Source organism: Rhinolophus sinicus, chromosome 5, assembly GCF_057876585.1.
Source record: "Rhinolophus sinicus isolate RSI-liver-muscle chromosome 5, RSI-T2T, whole genome shotgun sequence".
Classification (NCBI taxonomy): Eukaryota; Metazoa; Chordata; class Mammalia; order Chiroptera; family Rhinolophidae; genus Rhinolophus; species Rhinolophus sinicus.
In genome coordinates, this window is record NC_142505.1 from 8,610,279 (window position 1) to 8,631,173 (window position 20,895).

The window sequence follows — 20,895 nt, forward strand, 5'->3', positions numbered from 1 at the left end:
GAGCAAGAGTGAGGATTTTACGTTAGGAAAACAAGAACAAAAACAAAAGCAAAAATGGGTTGGCCATTGGCAGGTTACTTTCCCTTCAGGAGCGGCAGAGGTTTATCAGGCAGATGACCTGACTAGTGCTGACCAGGCAATTCCTGACTGACTAGTTTAAGATTCCATTTCTGGGAGAGCCAACACTGTAATTAAGTTGTCTTGCTTTTGTGCTATGGAGAGATTCCAATTTGTTCCGGTTGTGTTTTTAACAGTACATATTTTTATCCCTTTCATATCTGTCTATTCTGACTTCTAAGATGTGCACTTTGTTTTCAAAAATGTTTTATGCACCATACAGACAGAAGAGTGTGTAAAACACATATACTCAACATGATGAATAATTATAAAGCCCCCAGGTGTCCCTTCCTATCAAAACTCTCTCCTCTTCTCCAGAAGTAACCATTCTCCTAACTCTGGTGTAATAATTACCACTGCGCATGCAACTCTAAACTACATTTTAATTTTGTCTTTAAAAAATGTTACATAAATAGAATAAGCCTGTATTTATTTTTTGAGTCTTGCTTCTGGTAAAGCAATTAAAAAGGAGTCCATCAGACTGGGGTGGCTCGCATGCCCTGGAAGCCTACCTAAGTGAACTGAAAACTAAGCCAGAGTCCACGCTCTGGACTCCGAGAAAATGAAACTTAAGAACAACCAATCACAAACAGCCAACCGGGCTTTCCCAAACATGGCAACTGTTGAAGCTATGGCCAGTTAAATCATTCCCTTGCTTAGATTCCGTGTCTTCTCTGTGAAATCCTGTGCCCCAGCTCCTGTCCATGGGGCACACCAGGCCACTTTTGCTTTGGTGCTGCCTGATTCAAATGGATGTATGCTCAAATAAACTCTTGAAAAATGTTAACGTGCCGCAGTTAATCTTTCAGCACTTATTTTACTCAATAGTATGTATATGAGATTCATCCATGCTCTTCCATGTTGCAGTAATTTATTCATTCCCAATCCTGAAAATTGCACTGAATGGAAACTGCAATGTATTGATCCATACTGCTGTTGTGGCCCATGTGGGTTGTTTCCAGTTTGGGCTTATTATGAATAACGGGGTTACGCATATACATAGACATGTCTTTGTGCACCTTTATATGCCTTTGTTGGAAACAGAACTAAGAGTGGAAGTGCTTGGCCATAGGGTATGCACATGTTAGATACACCAGTTTTTGAAAGTGATAATACCTCTAGCAGTGTATGAGCGTTTCAACTGCTCCAATCCTCACCAACACTTGGTATTATTACTCTCAAAATTTAGCCTTTCTAGTGGGCATGTAGAGGTATCTTATTGTGATTTAAATTTATGTTTCCCTGATGACTGTTGAAGTGGAGCACCATTTCATAATGTTGAATGATTTGGATATTCTCATTTGTGTAATTACTTGGTCACATCTCTCCTTCATTTAAAAAACTGGGTTGTTTAGCTTTCCTTTATTCGTTTGTTGGAATTTTGAAAATAAAATTTCCATATTGGTTCTTTTTCAGTTACATGTGTGACAAATATATGTCTTGCTTTCTACTTTGGAGATCTTTATAACAATAAATTTAAATAAAATAAATACTTATTATGTAAAATAAATAAAACAAAACCTAGAAGAATTTTCGTTTCCTAAAAATTATAGAACATTAAAATTGATTTAATATCTGAATATTCCTATAGTTATTAAAGAAAACCACAAAAACTGGGTCTAGGTTATGTGATCTAGTTTGTTCTAGGTGAGTTCTGGAAAACATTCAAGGAAAAAATAATTCCAATCTTACACAATTTTTGTACATGTCTTAGAAAAGTAAGTTACACGGATAATTCGTTTTATTGGTACAGTATTACCTTGATTCAAAAACAACCAAGAACAAATGATAGGCCAACATCACCTAAGAATTTAAGTTTATTTGAGCATACATCCATTTGAATCAGGCGGTACCAAAGCAAAAGTGGCCTGGTGTGCCCCATGGACAGGAGCTGGGGCACAGGATTTCACAGAGAAGACACGGAATCTAAGCAAGGGAATGATTTAACTGGCCATAGCTTCAACAGTTGCCATGTCTGGGAAAGCCCGGTTGGCTGTTTGTGATTGGTTGTTCTTAAGTTTCATTTTCTCGGAGTCCAGAGCGTGGACTCTGGCTTAGTTTTCAGTTCACTTAGGTAGGCTTCCAGGGCATGCGAGCCACCTCAGTCTGATGGACTCCTTTTTAATTGCTTTACCAGAAGCAAGACTCGAAAAATAAATACAGGCTTATTCTATTTATGTAACATTTTTTTAAAGACAAAATTAAAATGTAGTTTAGAGTTGTATGCGCAGTGGTAATTATTACACCAGAGTTAGGAGAATGGTTACTTCTGGAGAAGAGGAGAGAGTTTTGATAGGAAGGGACACCTGGGGGCTTTATAATTATTCATCATGTTGAGTATATGTGTTTTACACACTCTTCTGTCTGTATGGTGCATAAAACATTTTATTATTGGACCAAGTTGCATTTATGCTAGAATGTTTCAACAGAAAAAATACTATTGCAATTCACCACATTAACACATAATCTTCAAAACAGAAGGGAAAAAAAACCCAAAAAACAGTATTCAGAAAAACCCACTATCCATGAAAGACAAAAAAAAAAAAAATTCTTAACAAAGTAGGAATAGAAGACTTTGCCTGATATAGTATCTAATAAAAACCTGCAGCACAATTATTCCACCAGGTGAAACAATAGAAGCTTACCCTTAAAAATCAGAAATGAGACAAGTGTGCTTTTCATCATTTAACATGTGAACCTCTATTCAATGTTGTAATGGAGGTCCTAGGCAGCTCAATAAGTTATTAAAAGAAATGGTTATAGGGATTGGAAAGGGAGAAAGAAAAACCAACATTATTCATGGACAGTATAATTGTTCACATAGGAAAAACATCCCCAAAGAATCTAGAGATAAACAATGAGAATTATTAAGAGTTCACCAACTTTTCTGGACAGAAGGTGCATAGACTAAAATTAGGTGCATTTCTATACAGCACCAACAAATAATTAGAAAACAAAAAATTTTTCAAGTGACACTTAACACGGCAATAATAATGATGAAAAATTAAGGGACCGAGGAATAAATCTAATGAAAGATGTTGAAGGATTTTGTGGAAAAATTATATAATTTTATAAAAAAACATTTAAAAAAGACCCAAATCTCTCCCCAAAGGAGAACTATACAATGCACATGGGCCAGATGATTCAATATAAAAATGACAATTTTTCCCAAATTAATCTAAAAGGTCAATGCAATTTCAATCAAAACTCTGACAGGAGTTTTCATAGAACTTGACAAGTTCGATTCTAAAATTTGTACAGAAGAAAGGGCCAAAATAATCAAGATAATTTTAAACAAGTTGGGGCAGGAATTCTCCCTACTATATATCAACACCTTAAAAAAAATACTCACTATAGTAATCAAAGCAGTGTACACAAATTGTCTAATGAAGTAGAATAGAAAGCCCCGAAATGAACCCTCCCATACCTAGAAATATGATATATGAAAGAGATAGTACTGAAGGTTATTAGGAAAAGGTGGAGTTATCAACAAAATTTTGCAGGACAATAGGTTATCCAATAAATTCAATTAGATCCCTACCTTAATTTCCTGTGGATGAAGAAACCACTATAAAAAGCAAACTTTTAAAACTTTTTGAAGTACATACTCAAACAAGACACAAAAAGAAGAAGAGCTATACATTTGACTTAAATTTTTGCCTCATAAGACATTCAAAAATGGAAAAAAGAAGGCACAAAATGGAAGTTATTTTCAACACATTTTAACTAAAAGGAGGTTAATCGATGTACAGGGAAATTTTATAAATCAATGAATGGTTTATAAACATGAACATTTGCAATAGAAAGGGAACACTAACTTTGATGTTATTCCCCCAAAAGCATTCCATTCTTCTTGTTATTAGACTTGTATTCCAAAAACAAAGATGAAAAACCAAAAAAACAACAAAAAAAACACAACTGCATTCAATTATTACTATTATACTCTGAATTTCATCAATAAAAGTTTTGTGGAAATTGGCCTTCCCTCTTCTTATTTAAATACTAACATAATATCCTGAATTTTGCCTCTTGGTCCATAAAGCCTAATATATTTATCATCCGGTCCTTTACTGAAAGAGGCTTGCTGACCTCTGATCTAGAGCTACATACATCAACATGGACACATCTCATAATCCCAGTATTGAGCAAAGAATTCAGGTTGCTGGAGAATATACACAGTATGACCCCACTTATATGATGGACAGAACTCCAACACCATACTGTGTGTCGCTTTGGGAATCCCTCACTTGTACTAAAACATAAGGAAATTCATAAACAAAAGGAGGACAGACGTGATCATGGAGGGGGCACATGGGGGCATTGTCTATATTGACCGTATTCCACTGCTTAAGCTGGAAGTAGAGTCTGATTGTTCAATCTTTCTGTATTTGTGGATATTTTAAGTATCTTATAATAAATTGAAAACACAAAGACAGAAGATGAGGGAAGGATTACAGAGTCTCTTCAAGGACTCCAGACTGTGCTGTTGGCCGGTCCTGGTCCCCTGACTCACGCCTTTCCTCAGGGTCCTAAGACCGCCATGGCTGCACTGTGGCCATGAGCTGTCCTGGCTGTGGCACTACAGGGTGTTTGACTCTCGGGCTTGGGAGCGTGCATGTTACCTAGCTTTCCACCTGCTACGATGAGCATCTCTGAGCAAAGGGTGCCATGGCTAGGACAGGAAGCAGAAAACACGCTGGACCCAAGTGAGAGAAAACTTATTTGTAACTCTGAGTTGCCCTTGACCCTGGTTTCTTTATGGGTCCTTATCCCCTTATGGCTGAGGCTGTGGTCGGCCTGTCCTGAGACCAGCCTGCAGGAGAAGCTCACCTGGTCCAGTGACATCAGACATACTCTCACTGCCACTCAGGAAAGCCAGGGAGAGCCACCAGGAGTGATCCCTGGTCAGTGCTCCCAGAGCCAAGTTCCAAGTGAACACTCAAGGCTGGGATTTGGGAGTGGAAAGCTAACCAGCTGCCATCGGCCCAGGGGCACAGACCACCCCCTGAGTTGGGACCATTGTCCTTGGTCCCAAAGTGCCATAATTGGGCTGTTTTATTAAATTAGGACACATTCTTCTGGGGCTGAGGCTAACCTCGCCCAGCGGGAGTGCTCCTAGGGCAGCAGAGGAACCAATAAAGGACTATGAACAAGAGTAACTATATAAGGAAACTCTGTGTGATACAGCAGGGCTGAGGGAGAGTGCTTAAGGAAGGACAGACTTGGAAGGGGGGTCAGGTCTCTTTGAGAAAGGCGTAGTCAGCCAAGCAGATAGCAGAGACTTTCACTGGGTGCCAGGCCTTCTGAGTACTTGAGCGGAGCCACGTGGAGGCTGGCACAGGGGAGTATGTGACCCTCGGGGCCACAGGCCCTGTGTGCAGGCCGTTCAGTGTCTTGGGCAGGGAATCTGAGTGCCAGCACACAGCAGACCAGCCAGGGCACAGAGCCTGCGCGGGACTCCGGATCGTGTATTGAGAGGGCTGCTGAAAAGGTTATCACCAGATCCAGGCAGCAAAATTGCAGCCCAGACGGCTTATCCTGACACCCACCCTGCCCTTCCCTGACCCACACTGGAAATGGCAGGAGGGCCCCTTCCTCCTGCAATGTTCCTCCAGCACCCTCTACTGGTAAGTTTACCATCGTGCGCCCTCTAGAGGACAAACACTTGAATTCCATCTCAGAGCATGTATGGAAGCGTACATTCAGAGCTGGGAGGCAATGCGCTGGTAATTCGCACAAACTTTATACAAATGCATGACATAACTACACTGAAGGCCCTGGGGAAGAAGGGGCCGATCTAAATAACTCTGGAAAGCAGGGTTCCGCCTGGAAATTGTAAGGCTAAATATGAAGGAAGCTGTAAACATCATAACCAGAATTGGTAAGTTTGTTCCCCTAGAGGGGTACAGGTGACTGATTTTGATATTGCTTCACAGGTGTGCTGGGGTTGAACAAATAAGTAAATAGATGACAGGAGGTGAGCCAGGTTGTTCACACCGTAGGACAGGGAAGCTACAGATACTCAAGAAAAGAAGGCTAGAACCAGTCCGGAGGAGCTGGAGACATCAGCATGAAACTCAATATATACACAGATGGAGAGAGACAGGAACAATGTAAATATGTCTGTGTATGTGTGACGGAGTGTGGATTGCAGATTCTGTGGCTCCTGCTTCCTGTGTCTCCAACTCAGCCGCCAGCGAGACTATAGTGGTATGACTCCCCTATCTATGGCTCCGTGGGTGTTCCTTTTTGGCCTCACCATGTCCTGTGTTCTTATGTGGGGAGCGGGACCAGAAACCCCGCAGGCTGCCCCACATGACACATGGCGCAGCGAGCAGGGTACAGAGCCGGCTAAAACTCTCTGAAAGGCGGTGGAGCAGTTTGTACGTATGAACACTCAGTCTTAGGAAGATCAGGAGGAGCAGCTGCCGGAAAGCTGGACCCCCGTGGAGGGGTGGGAAGACATGGACGGTTCCCCAACCAGCATAGGCCAGAGAAAGCGAAGGTTGTTGTGGCCCTGTGGGTTGGGAAGTGCTTGCTGAGGCAGCCTGGATGCAGGACTTGTAGTAACAGGAGGAAACACTTGCTGAGTCCTCCATGGGAGCTGAGGGTGAGGTCAAGGTCGTCCCTCACCCCCAGGACAGCCCTGGCGAATGACTATGGACTATGGGGAATGGGCTCCATCCCTAATTTAATGGACCACTTGACTGTTTGCTTGGGAACCTACCACCATGTAGTGGAACTGGCGGATGTTTGCTTTTGTGTCTCGACCAGCCGCTGTCGAGAATATGTGAAAACGCTGGCTGTGTCCAGGATATTGCATTCACCTCCACGCTCCTCGCACAGGGCCCCTCGTGGAAGACGCTTGTCACGTAGATTGTGAGGCGAGAGCCTGTAGGGGTAGAGTGTGGGGACAGAGCCAGGAGTGCAGTTTCCAGGCTCTCGGCCTCACGTGGAAAAGTGCTGGCTCAGGTAATAAATGGCCATCAACTGTGATTGTATGGCCATTGGCTGTGGCTAGTTGGCTGTCAGCTGTAGCAGGTTAGCCAATTGGCCACTGATATAACTGCCGTGGCTGCTCTGGGGAGTGGGAGTCGGTCGGTTGGCAGAAAAGCAGACCACAGGTCGCACGTCGGGTGAATCCAACCTCCAGTGAGACTATAGTGGTATGACTCCCCTACCTATGGCTCCGTGGGTGTTCCTTTTTGGCCTAGCCACATCCTGCGTTCTGTGGGGAGCGGGAGTAGAGATCCTGCAGGCCGCCCCGCACGACAGTATGTAATTTACTTATATTACCTGTCCATTTCTTACCTCGCTCTGTCTGCCCAGAAGGCCTAGTACCAACATACACACCCAGTGCTCAGATTTTGGTTTCTAAATACCATTCTCCAATAAAAGGAATGAAGGCTCCCTGGTGAAAAAGCTGGTTCTAGACCCAGGCAGATAAAATACAAGATGAGCCTGGAGCATCTTGTAGTGTCAGAAAGACAGGAAGTGCTTAAAAAACCCCAAAAGGATGGGTGCATGTCAAAGAGCTGTAGGAACCAACCTGAAAGCTCTGGGTGGGGCCGGCCCAGTGGCTCAGGTGGTTGGAGCTCCGTGCTCCTAACGCCGAAGGCTGTGTGTTCGATTCCCAGATGGGCCAGTGGGCTCTCAACCACAAGGTTGCTGGTTCGATTCCTGGACTCCCGCAAGGGATGGTGGACTCCGCCCCCTGCAACTAAGATTGAAAACGGCACCTTGAGCTGAGCTGCTGCTGAGCTCCCGGATGGCTCAGTTGGTTGGAGCGCAGGCTCTCAACCACAAGGTTGTTGGTTTGACTCCCACAAGGGATGGTAGGTTGTGCCCCCTGCAACTAGCAACGGCAACTGGACCTGGAGCTGAGCTGCACCCTCCACAACTAAGACTGAAAGGACAACAACTTGAAGCTGAACGGCATCCTCCACAACTAAGATTGAAAGGACAACAACTTGATTTGGAAAAAGTCCTGGAAGTACACACTGTTCCCCAATAAAGTCCTGTTCCCAATAAAATCATAAAAAAGAAAAGAATAAAAAGAGCTCCCGGTGGCCAAAGCTGGAATAATTTGAGCCACAAAGTAAATAACCTATATTGGATTATAACCCTAAGTATAAAATAAACATACATGAATTCATACTGATATAAACAAAGGATTAACTAAATAAATAGATTAAATAGGAGAGAAAGACAAATCCTATTTACAAATCCTTTTTACATAATAATTCCAAATAACATATGTGGATATTCCCTCCTGTAGGAGGTGAGACTTAGTTTAGTCCCCATCACCCTCCTTCTGGGTGAGCTAGACTCACTTCCAAGGAATACAGTAGAGAAAGGGAAAAATAGTAACTTTTTGGTGGAGTAGCCTAGAGATACCACTTAACCAAGTGATGAGAAGGTGAACACCACCAGCGATGTTGTGTGGAGGTCACCCTCCCCTGATAAGATGCGATGAGAAGAACGTCCCACCTCTGTGGTGTTCTTACCCAAAACCCACATCCGTAGTCTAATCATGAGACACACGTCAGACCCACTCAGCCTGGAGGACATTCTATAGAACCTGACCAGGACTTCAAGGCTGCTAAGTTCATGACAAACCCAGAAAGACTCAAAAACTGTTACAGATCCGAGGAGACTGGGGAGACGTAACAACTAAATGCAACATGGTGTCCTGGATGAGATCATGGAAGAGAAAGAGGACATCAGTGGACAAATTGGTGGCATCCAGACAGAGTCTGGAGTTCAGTTACTAGTAACACACCACTGTCAGCTCTTCAGTTTTGACGTGTGTGCCATGGTAATGTAGGATAGGAACCATGGTGGAGGCTGGAAGAGGGGTGTACAGGAAATCTCTGAACTATCTTTGTAACTCTACTCTAAATCTAAAACTAAGCCAGAATGAAAAGTTGATTTAAAACAATATACCCTTTTTTTTTTTTTACCCACTTTGGGGCAAGTAGATTCTCTTTCCGGAACCCCAGTTTCCCGTAAAACAAGGGGAATACTCTTTGAGCTCCTTCCAGGCCATGATGAAGGCAGTGTTTTTGTCATTAGCAGAGGCTGACCCGAGCATGTTGGGGTGCAGGGGTTTGGAGTGAGGGCTGGAGTGGAGTCCCAGCTCTGCACCTCTAGAGGGCACCTTGGTCCCACCCATGGGGCTGAGCTGGACTTTCCTCAGCCCCACAGCTTTCCTAACCCCCCAGATGGGCCTTGCAGGAATTGTGGCTGTCAGGTCAGTAAACCCACACACCACATATTCCCCTCAGCCTTGCAGCTCAAATACACTGGGACTCTGAATTCAGGGCAGGGTGAGTCCTCAGCCTGCTCTAATGACACAAGCACAGAGTGAGTGAGAAGAGAGGGTGAGGGGTTCCACCCTTCTGCCACACCGACAGCTGTGAGCCCAAGGACTCACTCCACCATCCAGGATGTCCTGAGCGTGGAAGACGGTTGTGAATCTGGCTGAGGGAAGCCTGGTGGCAGCTGGGTTAAATTAATGAAACAAAAGGCCACTAGCCTGCTGTGGCCTATGTAAGCAAACCCAACTCGAAGCCTGTAAATGCCTCAAGGTCAAGAATTCAAAATGTTAAGGACAGCCAGTCACGAACAGCTGACTAGGTTTTATGTACAGCCCGTCAATGACTTCCTTCTTTGCTCCCGCACTTTCTCTTGTCAGTCTTTCCCCTGGCTCCTATTGGAGCACTCCTAACCACTTCTCGCTTGGCATTGCCCAATTCAAATCCGTTTTTGCTCAAATAAATTCTTACAAATGTTAAATGCCTCAGCTTATCTTTTAACAGTTCCCATCATGTTTCTGAGTGGCCTAGGATGTTTATGTTACCTGTCTATTCATACCTCACTGCCCCCTGAATGTCAGTTCCAGGAATTAAGGGACTTTCGTTATATTCACTGGTATATCCTGCCCCAGCCCAGTGCTCAAAGTTTGGTTGAGTGAATGGATGGCAGGAGCCCTCAGGCTGTGTCTGAGCCCCAGGGAAGGAGAGCAGGGAGTCCTGTGGCTATGGTCCCTCCTCTACCTTCAGGGGCCTAGTGAGCTGCAGAGGCCCCTCAGATTTTTATTTTTAGGAGTTAAAGCCTTTCTGAACACTTCTATCAGCGCTGAACCCTGGTTGTCTGAGCCTCCAGCCCCTCAGCCGAGCGCCCTGGAACAGGACCTCTGCATGCTGCTTGCCTAGAGACAACTCGCAACTGCTCTTCCCAGGGGGAACCCAGCTTCCTGGGGCCTACAGCCCTCTGCCTTTTAGGAAGGGCTTCTGATTTATTTGAGAGAGAGAGAGAGAGAACAACAGAGTTATTGAACACTTCCACAAAACAGACCCCAAACTTTCCAACACATATTCACGCAAGCCCTAGTCCCTCTGGCGCATGAGAGGGACACTACAGAGGAGAAGACACGTGTACCCCTGCAGGCTCAGAGATGTCTGCGAACTTCAAGAACTTTCCTGCTTCATGGGTGAGGCAGCCCTGGCTCTCACTAAGAACCCTCACAAGTCCTTGGCAAGCTCAGCGAAGTTTGCCAGCCTTTGACAGAGGGCTCTGGGATAGGGAGCAGTGGGGTGGGGTGGAAGGAGGTTGGGGACATGGATAAGAGCCCTGGACCTCAATTCCTAGGTCACCCTAACCCCAAGAGAGGCTCTGAGGAATTTGGGAGTGGTATCTGTATTGACTAGCTGTGGGGACAGAGCCCCAGAAAGTAGTTTACAGGCTCTTGGCCTCACGTGGAAAGGTGCTGGCTCGGGTAGTGGATGGCCGTCAGCTGTGGCTGATTGGCTGTCGGCTGTGGCCGGTTGGCCGATTGGCCGCTAATATAACTGCTGTGGCTACGGAGGAGAGCCGAGGAGAGCGGAAGAGAGTGGAGGAGAGTCGTCGGTCGGTTGGCGGAAAGGCGGACAGCAGGTCGCACGTCTGGTGGGCCCAGCCTCCAGTGAGACCATAGTGGTATGACTCCCCTACCTATGGCTCCGTGGGTGTTCCTTTTTGGCCTCACCATATCCTGCGTTCTTGTGTGGGGAGCGGGACCAGAGACCCCGCAGGCCGCCCCATAGGACAAATGGCTCAGAGAGCAGGGTCTCCCGCACAACACTAGCATTCCTTCTTCTCACCTTCCCTCTACCCCACCTCCTGTCTTCCCCACCTCCTTCCTGCCTCCTTTCTCCCATTCTTTCATTCAATCACTTATCATGTGTCGAGTGATGATAACAAGCCAGCAGTATGTAGCTTTGGGGGGTGGCAGGCAGAGCAGAAAGGAAGACTGGAACCAACAATTCTTTAGTGGGCCAGATACTATGCTAAGTTTTTTTTGCTGTTGTTTGTTTGTTTGTTTGTTTTAAGATTTTATTGGGGAAGGGGAACAGGATTTTATTGGGGAACAGTGTGTACTTCCAGGCCTTTTTTCCAAGTCAAGTTGTCCTTTCAATCTCAGTTGTGGAGGGTGCTGTTCAGCTTCAAGTTGTTGTTCTTTCAGTCTTAGTTGTGGAGGACACAGCTCAGCTCCAGGTCCAGTTGCCGTTTCTAGTTGCAGGGGGCACAGCCCACCATCCCTTGCAGGAGTCGAACCGGCAACCTTGTGGTTGAGAGCCCGTGCTTCAACCAACTGAGCCATCCGGGAGGCAGCTCAGCTCAAGGTGCCGTGTTCAACTTTAGTTGCAGGGGGCCGAGCCCACCATCCCTTGCGGGACTCGAGGAATTGAACCGGCAACCTTGTGGTTGAGAGCCCACTGGCCCATGTGGGAATCGAACCGGCAGCCTTCGGAGTTAGGAGCACGGAGCTCTAACCACCTGAGCCACCGGGCTGGCCCTGTTTGTTTGTTTGGTTTTTACACGAATTATCTAATCCTCACCACAGCTTTGGGAGATTATTACTCCCATGTTAGAGATGAGAAAACTGAGATTCAAGTTGGTGAATTAGCAATGTCACGCCTACGGTTCAGGCACACTGTTGGAAGCTGGATGCTGCCATTCATCTCGTGGCTGGTTTATGTCATCCTCAAGAGCCAGGTGACTGCCTCCGTCTGAGATCACCCCTCCCCAACTGTGGGCCTTTCTCCCACCCATCCCACAAGGTACTTAGAGCGGCTCCCTTGTTCCTGCCTGGGGCGGGCAGGGCAGGGGGTGCAGTAGTGCAGCCTACAGGAGAGCGGTTTCCTGGCACAGACACACTCTTCCAGAACCCAAACGCCTGTGCCTGCTCCTGTCACTTCTAGAGGACAGGCCAACCTCCTTCTCTCGCCTTTCTGTCTTTCCCTTTCTAGAGCTGCGACAGGCCTTAAACGTTTCCCCGGAAGGTTCTCCAGGGCATTTTCTCTTCTAGGCTCCTTCCTGCACCCTTTGCACAGAGGCTGGAAGTTCTGCCGTCTTTCTTAGTCTTAGCCAAATCCTCCAGCGTCAGAGCAGTCTGCTGCCTCAGGTCCCGCCTCCTCCTCTGAGAAGGGAGCCCACTTCACACATTTCCACAGAGGGGAGGCTCCTCACCCAGTGGCCACAGCGCACACCCCACCGCCAACCCCATCAGGGGATGTAGGTCGCTGACCTGACTCGGCCTTGGTTTCTACACCTAGCAAATTGTAGCGACAGTTTACGTGCCAACCTCTGTGGGGAGCAAAGGAGCTAGTCAGCCTGAGTGGGTTCTGAAAAGAGGGAAGGCTGGGCGCAGGGAAGGCTGGAGGTCCTTCTAGGCAGCAGGCACTTCCTGAAAACTTTTTCCTCTGAGCAGATCCCATACTCTCTCTCACAGCTGTGTGGGGTCCTCAGAACCCTCAAGCTCCACCAGCCTCGGCCTGTGACCTCAGCATCCCTGTGAGTGACATTAAGCAAGCAGATGGCCCTCCACTGCCACCAGCAGCTGTGACGGGAACTGTGGGTGGACATCCTGTACCACAGAACTCCCTCTTTCCCACCAGTTTGCTTCCTTGTCCCAGAGCCCCCATTCCTGCTCACTCTTGTTCCCCAGCAGGGCACTCTGCTTCCCTTCCCAGTGGGCAGTGTCTCGTAGCCCTCGTGGCTGGTCTCCGCCCAGAGCACAGCCAGGACCCAGGAGAACAAAGCCTGGAGCCCAGGCAGCAGACCTGTCACCACCTTCCAGGCCACCTGCCTCTGTCTCAGCCAGGCTGCTCCCTGAGCTTTCTGATACCAGCTTTCCTGATTCCTGAAACTCCAGCTGGGCCCTGGACTGAGGTCTGGCCTGATGCAGAATTTAATCAACAAAAGGAAAAGATGAAAGCTCGCTCCGTACTCCTCCAGGAGCTGGTAGGGGTTTGGGAGAGCAAGAGGCTGGCCCGGGAGATTGCATGGCCTCAGCGGCCAGACCCATATGGCATGGTGACCCTTTCCCATCTGGAGCTCACGCCACGGTCCCAGGGTGTGGAAGAGTTGGCCTGTCTGTCCCAAGGTGGCGGGTTCTTGCCCTGGGGGAGTAGAGGCGGGAGGGGCGGGAGCATTCTATGAGACAGCACAGCTTAGGGTATCAGCACCTACTGGAACATTTGACTTGAGTCTGTTTCCTTGTTCCTTCTGTGGGTTCCTTTGATGTCCCTGCTTCATTAAACACAGCGAATTTTAATTGGCAATAGTATGCTAGGGCCCCTGGGTCATAGGGCTCAGTGCCAGTGTGGGAGGAGCAAGGGCATTGGCAGAACATTCTGGGGCAGAACATTCTGACCCCTTCTGGGCACTGCCTTCTCAGCAGGAATACACTACTCCCCTCCTTTTCTAGGGGAGCAGTGGTGGGGGGTGGGGAGGAGAGCATAGTCCCTGGGGCCTGCGGCATTCTGGAGGGCTCTCCGGTGCTTCACCTCCTCGTCTGTGAGATGGCGGCATGACCACAAGACCTTTGTCATAGGCGTGGCTGTGGGTCCAATGAGTTGTGCACACACGGAGTCCAGAACAGTGCTTTGCATTGTGCTCAGGTGTTGGCCAATGTCTGCCAAACACCTTTGTTCCTTCTTCTCTCCCTCCTTCCTTTCTTCCTTCTCTGAGCCCATGCCCCAGCTCAAACACCCATCCCACTGTGACTTGGATAACCAAACTGTTGTCTGTTTACAAATATCCATCCCTTCTGTCTCCGGCTCTCTCCTCCCTTCTCTCTGCAGCCATGGACGAGTGTTGGCATTTGAGGCAGGAGGCCATTTTTCTGGGAAAGCTTTGCTCTGCAGGTTCCAGAGGGCCTCCCAAAGGAGCATTTCTGATACATCCCAAGCCAGGACGGCACCTTGGGGTCGCCGAGGAGACTAGTCGTAAGGCTGCAGTCATGTGTGCCTTCATGCTGGTGCCTTTTAAAAATAAACTTGTTACTGACACATAGCGTACACACGGAAAAGTGGGTTAACATTTGTAAGGCTAGATGACTTATCACAAAAAGAACACCCTCGTGTAATCAGCAGCCAAGTCAAGAAAAAGAACCCACAGTGCCAGCACCCTGAAGCGCCACTCTTGCCCCCATCAGTCGCTGCCCTTCCTCCCCAAAGTGACGACTTTCCTATCTTGTGACACCGTAGGCTCATTTGACCTGATCTTGAGCTTTATGTAAGTGCAGCCAGGTGGGCGGTGCTCCTAGTGTGTCCCAGCTCTTTTGCTCAGGATTGTCTTTGGGGGATTCAGCCATGTCATACATAGCAGGTAGCAGCACTTGGTTCTTTCTCATTGCTTAGTGTACGGTAATTTATCTGTCTCATCTACCACTAAGAGACACTTGGGTGTTTATGGGTAATGCTCCTGTGAATGTTCCTGTTTGTGTTTTTGCTGTACACACGTACATATTTCTGTTGGCATGTGCCTAGGAGAGGGGTTGCCGGGTCCTCGGCAGAGCTGTACTGGAGCTAGAACTGGGGCTGTGGATTGTCAGGAATTAGCAAAACGTTGCCCCTCTCTGACCTTCTTCCCTTGCATTCCTGTGGTGCTTGAGGTGACTTATGCCTATTGGATGTGTATGGTGGGAATACTACATAATTGTTATGACTCAGCTCTTCCTAAATCCAAATTCAGTGATGTGCATCCATGCTGGTAGCATGGAACTGGCCATGGTGGAGCTTTTATACCATGGAAATGGACAAATGCTACAAATCAGGGCTTCATAGAGTTATCGCTTTGTTGATTGCCTAGAGTTAAATTTATGAAAGTAATAGAGAAATTGTTAACGATGCAGATTGTTAATGATGCAGAAGTGTGTCATCTCTATAGCTGTAATATTGTTACTAGTACAAAAAATTGAGAAAATAGTTATTCAGTATTGGAAAACTATGCTGTGCTATACACCTGAAACTAATATCCTATTGAATGTTATTTGCAACTGAAAAAGAAAAAATTTAAAAACTTTAAAAAGAAAACAGAAAACTATTATCTGATTCAGGAAAGAAGTTGCTCACGTCACTGATGTATCAGTGAAGTTGCAACATATGTCTAGCCATTTCTCCTTCATTTTACTCTTTAACATAAACAAAAATATCAACCAATATTCATGCTGGAGCCAGTGATGAAGCACTTACCACCCAGCACTGGACATAGGGCATATTCGGCTTTAGCTGATGCTATCAAATGGTTCTCCAAAGTGGTTGTACCAATTTACACATCTGTTGGTGGGTTTTGAAACAAAATTCAGTAGTACTTTGTACTCCTATTTCAGGACCAGCAGTTTCCTAGAAACTAAGGCTATACCTGACACAGGCTGGTTGATAATTATTGGCAAAAGATTCCATAAGCAAGTGCTACCATAGGGTCACTTGATGAAGGGTGGTGTGGGCTGGGCACACCAGCTCTGAGCTACAGGAAAAAAGGGTCATGCAGGTGCAGCCATTGGCTTCCTGGAGGAGGCTGCATTCTGATGGCCCCGAGAGTTTGAGTAAGGAAGGGAGGCATGAGGTGCCAGGGCAGGGACAGCCTGTGAGTGCTGTGCGGCAAGGAGTATAGCTGGGGCATACTCCCAAAACGAGTGGCAGAGGGCAGAGACCTGGGGGCATTTCCACTGGCCGATGTGTCCTTACTATACAGGTCTCCCATCTTTTATGCATTAGCACCATAGCCCACTTGAAAGGAAGCCTGAACCAGGCTGTTTCTGGAGCAGAAATCTGGTTTGAGGAAGCTCTGTGCCCTTCTCAAGGCTTCTTTCATAGGTTTCAGTCTCACATCTTACATATCACTGCTCGATCGAATCTCAATAAATTCTTTGGTGCGCTGACATCTGTGGGCAATGGAGTGATCCATAAAATAATAAACATTGTCCAAAAATGCACACAAACCTTTCTGAAGCTTGTGAATGTGTCCATTGTTCTTGCCGTGAGGGTAGACATTTCCTGTTCTTTCTCTCATGGAGAGGCCATGTTGTAGGCAACAATCAACCACAAATAAGTCTGAGTTGTGAAACGCACAGAGGCAGGTTCTGCACTAGATGTGGACTGGACAAAGAAAAGCTTTAGCCTCCTTCTGAGTACATGCAAAGAAGGAACCAACACACACGAAACAGTGCAGATGTATCGAGGTCTGCCCTCTACTGCTGCAGGCACGTGCGGGAGTAGGGGAGGGGGCGGAAAGATCAGAATGGGGCTTGAAGAGGTGGTTAGGCAAGCTGTGGAGTCCCAGACTCCCCAAATGTGAGAACAATCCACGGACATGATATAGCATGTTTCATGAACCCCTGGAGTGGGACACAGTGTTTTCTGTAACTAGGCATCAACATTGTCCTGGGGAAAAAAATGGACTGATGGTCCAAAAAATAATTTTAAGTAAAGTTCCAGACCTCTACCTTTGACTTCTGTAATGCAGTGCCACTCTGGATGGCAGCAAGTTAGGGAGCTTCCTCTTTCACAATCCACCTGGAGGTCCAATCTGATGGTGTCCAGAACGGAACTTCTGGTCTACCCCTTCCCACTCTGTTTTATCCACAGTCTTGCCCATTTCAGCTAATGCACGTCCATCCTTCTAGCCTCTCAGGCCGAGCACCTTGGTGTTACCCTCCACTCCTCACTCCTGGCCTCCCCTGGTAAAGTAAGAAAATCCCGTTGTGTCCATCTTTAAAACGTGCCTAGAATCCAACCCATCTCCCACTTCCCCACTCCTGAACCCCAGAATAAGCTGACTTATCTCTCTCCTGGATTATTGCTGACCCCCCCACAGTTGTCTCTCTGCTCCTCCCTTGCCCCCCTCTCTCAATTTACTCTCAGCCACTTCCAATGGCTCCCTCCTTCCCCAGAGTAAAGGCGGAAGTTATTCCCATTGCCCACAAGACCCACAATTCCTGGTCCCCATATTCTCCCCCTCATTCACTTGATTCTAGCCAAGCCCACCTCGTGGAGGTTGCTGGAAGATGCCAGGGTGGGGGAGTGGGAGAGGGCTTTCTCTGCCTCTCCCGGAGCTGCCACAGGTGGGAGGCAGACATCCTCCTCCTCCACATAAATGGCCCTGGGCACAGGTATGATCTTCCATGCCTTTTCCTGGACATTCGCTTCTTCCCTATGGTGATTCACTGCCTGTTCCTTTGTCTGTTGTCCTTGGGGGAAAGACTGTCTGATTCATGTTGGTGACCTCAGCTCTTGACAAGGACCTGGCCTAGAGTAAATGCTCCATGAGGATGTTTTTGACTGAAGTGAACCTTTTCTCCCCCCAACCCCATTGCCCCAGGGCAAGGAGTCGGAAGCAGGAGTCTCTCTAACCCTACCAGGGCAGGTCTGGGCAGGTCACATGTCCCTCTGGGCTTAGAGATCCCATTTGTAAAATGGCATCAAAGGAAACATTCAGCTCTGGGACTGTCCGATTTTTTTTTTTGGTCAAATTATCTCATAGGAGCAACCTCAAGCCAGAATATTTCCAAATATCCTGGAAATTGCTCACTTCCCGGACTCTTTCCTTCATTTCCAAATAGCCATTGTGTTCTGCTTCATCTACCACGTTCTCAGGCTTTGCCCAACAGTTCCTCATTTTGTGAGTCATCTTCTGCTTTTACCTCCTCTCTTGGCCTTCTGGCGTCCACCTTGCCTCCTGCTGCTGCTACCTCATCGAGCTGCACCTTCCCCGATGACCAGGGGATGATGCTTAAGAACCAGCCGGGCCTGGACTCACCCCTGGGTGCCCGGCGCTCCCCACGGCTGCTGCCACTGCCTGCTGAGAGGCAAAGTCCATCACCTGTCCTTAGTCACCAACATAGTGACCTTCAGCTCCTGGGGAAGTGGCCACACGGGTTCTGGGAAGGCCTCCCTTGCAGCCCAGAGAACCTCGGAGGAGGGAGGGAGATGCTGTGGAGCAGAGGAAGGAGCTGAGCGTCAGGACGCAGCAGGATGGAGACAGATTAGCAAGTACCAAGAGGAGCCGCTGAGGCTGCTGGGAGGGGAAGTCTGCGGGAATGTGCGGCTAAGGGAAGAGGGCAGGGCTGGTGAGAGAGACAGAGGGATGTGGAGAGAGGCAGAGAGAGAGACCTGGAGACAGAGAAAGAGGTGAAAGTAGTAAAAGAGAGAACTAGAGAGCAACAAAGAGTTATAGACAGATGACAGGACAGAATGAAGGCACAGGGAACTGGGGTGGCACGTGTGCTCGAGGATCAGAAAGACAGATGTCGTGGGTCCAGGACAGGGGTACACTGCAAGGTTCAGCTTCAAGAGGGAAACTGTGGGGAAAGTGGCTCCCACTCTGTCCCCGTCCTACCTCCCTCCTCCCTCTCGGCTCTCACAGCTCTGTCAGCACCATCCACAAATTGGCTCATGGCTCCTCTGGGGCCTGTATGTCTTCCCTGTGGAAAGGAATCTCCTGGGATCCTCAGGAGATCCTCAGAACACAAGGTTTGGCTCACAGTGGGGCTCAGAAATGCCTGAGTTACACCAGTAATAATAGTGGTGTAATAATATTATTACCAGTAATAATATTATTACACCAGTAATAATAGTGAATATTTCCTCAGTTCTCAAACCGTGGCTTGGCCCTGTACTGAGCATCTTACAGTCACTCATTGCTTCATTCAAAAAACATCAATCAAGCAGTGCCCATGTGCTGGGCACAGTTCTAAGCATATTTATCAGTTATTTCATTAAATCCTAACAATTTTATGAGGGAAGTACTTTTAATATTTCTCTTGTCACATGGGGAAACCAAAGCTCAGACAGATTAAATGACGTACCCAGATCTGGGACACGGGTAAGAGACAGAGCTGGCTTCACACTCCCATCTCTGTGATTTTATCCACTCACTGCCACTGCCTTTTGGGGCACCAGACTATCTAGTGAATAAAAGAAAGGATGAGGGAATCACCTGGAATGGAGGTGTGGCCTTGGGGTGTGCTCAGAAGAACTGGGCTACACCTGAGCTTAGAAGAGCTAAGGAGAGGAGCACAGGTTAGGTGGAGGGAGATGGTGACACTGAAGACTATAGAAAGCACTCCTTTAAGCCAATCAGAAAAAGACTGACCAACCAATTAGAGACAAATGACATGAGCAGTTACATGAAAAAAGAGGATATCCAAAGCCCCCCACCCCCACCCCAATGAAACGGTGCTCGGTGTCATTAGTCATCAGGGAACTCAAGTGAAAACCATAATGCTATATCACTATATTCTCAACATAATGGCTAAAACAAAAAAGACAGAATTCCAAATCCTGGCAAGGACGTAAAGCCACTGGAACTCTCACATGCGTTGCGTGGGCATGAGGATTTTTACAACTAACCCTGGAAAACTGTTTGGCAGAAGTTTCTATAAGCAGAACATATGTTCTGTGCATATGCCCAACAGAAATGAGTACATATGTTCACTACAGCATTATTGTAATCGCCCCAAATTGGAAATTTCCTAAATGTCTATTACTAATAGAAAAAGGTAGATAATATTTGGTATAGTCACATATAGCAATGAAAGATCATACAACAATGAAAATTTAAGAAGTGTTTCTTTATGGAAAAACATGGGAGAGTCTCTGAAACAAAGTTTCAAGTGGAAGAAATCAGACACATTCTATATTATTCCATTTATACAACCTTTATCCAAAGGTTGTATAAACAACAAAAACAAATACATTATGTGAGATGTCAGGATAGTGTTTACCTTTTGGGGTAGTGATTGGAAAGAGGCATGTGTGGGGATTCTGGGGGCTGGTTATATTCTATTCTTTGAATTGGGAGCTGTTTTCTAGAGAGGTGTTCAGATTTTTTGAATCCAACGAACTGTACACTTCTGATTTGTGCATTTGTTATATTATGTGTTTCATTTCAGTAAAAAGTTTACTTTTAAAAGCTGAATATTACCAGGTTATCAGACAAGAATACATATAAATATATGGTTGGTTTGACATTTGAAAATAAATCAGTGCAATTCATCACAAAAGATCAAATGATTAACTCAATAGATGCTGAAATTCAACATCCATTAATGTTATAAACCAGAATCAAAGGGAATTCCCTTAATTAAAAAAATATGCAAATTTATAGAAAAAAACTACAGCATGCAGATATCATATTTCACGGTGGAAATGTTGAAAGCTTTCCTTTTGAGGGCAGTCTCAACACCTGGATACTGTTATCTCCATATCTGTTCAACATTGTACCTAGAGTCCCTTATAGTGTGAAATGGTAGGAAAGAAAGTAACGAAGCTCTCATTACTGCATTTGTGGGACTTCCCAAAGAGTTAGAATTACTAAGTGAATTTAACAAGGCTGCCAGATATAAGGATACCATACAAAAATAGACTGCATTTCTAATATTAGCAATTGCTAGAACATGAAATACAAGTCAGAAAACGGAAAAAATGGATGATCTCACACACATATGTT